Source organism: Gavialis gangeticus, unplaced genomic scaffold, assembly GCF_001723915.1.
Source record: "Gavialis gangeticus isolate Ggan-Ray unplaced genomic scaffold, GavGan_comp1, whole genome shotgun sequence".
NCBI lineage: Eukaryota > Metazoa > Chordata > Crocodylia > Gavialidae > Gavialis > Gavialis gangeticus.
Window position 1 is genome coordinate 9936814 of NW_017729005.1, and position 1943 is coordinate 9938756.

Sequence of the window (1943 nt, forward strand, 5' to 3'; positions counted from 1 at the left end):
CCCCCCCCCCCCCAGCAGCATGTTGAGCTGAGATGGAGCAGCCCCAGGCAGTGGGCTGACCACCCTGGACCTCCTGCCAGCCGTCTGCTACACCCTGGTTCAATGTGCTGCGGTCCCAGGCAGACATGTAAACGCTGTGCGCAGAAGCAATAACCTCCAGCTCAAACTGTACTGTAGTTTATTGCGATATGATAATTGCATGTGTAGATGCACCCACTGTAAGGCTTTCTCCCTGGCCTTCAAATCGTATTTATGATTCTTTTCCCAAATCCTCAATGTTCTTTTAAAAATGCTTTCCATATGTATTTTCAAAACTGTAAAGAGTATTCCAGAAACTGTATTATCAAGGTCATGCACAGAAATTTAAAAAGTCATCTTCCTACTTATCCATCTATGGATTTGATCAGTGTTTCTCAATCATTTTAGGACTCATAGCACCCCTTAGTCTTCTGTAGTGAAAAATAGAGTGAAAGCTAATACACTAATTCTTCTGTTGCAAAGAACTCAGAAAGACCACAACAGGTGAGATTTTTTTTTTTTTTTAAAAACACTCTGGATTCCTATTTAAAATCTCTGGGTTTACTCTTGTGAGTCATGGTTGCACACCTAACAGTGCTAGTATTGAGAGACACTCTGTGGCACCCTTGAAAGGATCAAGGCACCCCAGAGTGCTATGGCACCTTGGTTGAGAACCACTGGATTAGTAAAAACCTTACATCATTGCTGTGTAGCAGGAATAATATTTTGTACAGTTTCAGGATTACTACTTTTTTTTTTGTGAACAATAAAGATGTATTTGGAAAACTCCAACTTCTTATATTAAATATTTAGGAGTCCCCAACAAAATCTGTTGCACTAGAAGTTAATAGGACTTAAGTTTTTTTTAAGTGTTTAACTCCATGTTGGACAGTTTCATTTCATGTTACTTCCTTTTTGTAAATCTCAGGTACAGGTTGCCAAAATAAAGGTTTTATTTGAAAATAACATTCTTCTTCTGCAGCAAGGGGAAACAATTAATAAGAAATGAATTATTCCACCCTCCCCACCCAAAAGTACAGTAAGCATTTTAATTCAGCAGCATAAAATACACCAAAGTTCCCTACATGTCCACTATTAGTTTAAAAAAAATCTGAAAGTCATAGTTTCCTCTGACATAAGGTGCGTTTACCTTTTATTACATTTCACAATTGTCTGCCAACAGGCTAAACAGGAGAATAAGAGGCACAGCCTACCATGCTGATGAACCACCTCCAAGGAGGAATATTCTGCACTGGTCCAGACCTGCAAGGAGCAAACCAGGAAAGCCAAGGCTGCGACAGAACTCCAACTGGCTACTAGGATCAAGGATAATAAAAAGTCCTTTTTTAGATATGCGGGGAGCTGGAGGAAAAGCAAGGGCAACACTGGACCCCTGCTAAACCAGATGGGATGGCTGACAATTGACGCCCAGGAAAAAGCCAACCTACTAAATGGGTACTTTGTGTCTGTCTTTCACCGGTTCCACAGGACACCCCTGCCCATCACAGGACAGGGAGGCCTGAGTGAAGGAGATTCCTTGCCCTCCATCAATGTTGACTTCATGAAGGAACACCTTGTGAGGCTGGACACCTTCAAGTCAACCGGCCCTGACAATCTGCACCGCAAGGTACTCGAGGAGCTGGTGAGCATCATAGCTCAGCCCCTGGCGGGGATCTTCAAGAACTCCTGGCACTCTGGTGTAGTGCCCAAAGACTGGAAGAAGGCCAATGTGGTGCCTATCTTCAAGAAAAGGAAGAAAGTGGATCCGACAAAGTACGGGCCCATCAGCCTGACTGCTATCCTGGGGAAGGTCTTAGAAAAGCTTATCAAAGAGGCCATTCTTAATCAACTGGCCAATGGCAACATCCTGAGGGATAGCCAGTATCGGTTTGTTGCGGGTAGGTCTTGCTTGACCAATCTTATTT

At 43.1% G+C, this 1943-nt stretch overlaps 1 protein-coding gene across 1 annotated transcript in view; it reads right to left on the minus strand.

Annotated features, from left to right (window-relative positions):
* SCRN1 (secernin 1) overlaps positions 1-1266 on the minus strand; it is a 54586-nt gene extending 53320 nt beyond the window's left edge. Inside the window, exon 1 of the mRNA XM_019508646.1 lies at positions 1233-1266. The gene's annotated coding sequence lies outside the window, so the exon portion shown is untranslated. The remainder of the gene's footprint in view (positions 1-1232) is intronic.
* Positions 1267-1943: the final 677 nt, after the last annotated feature.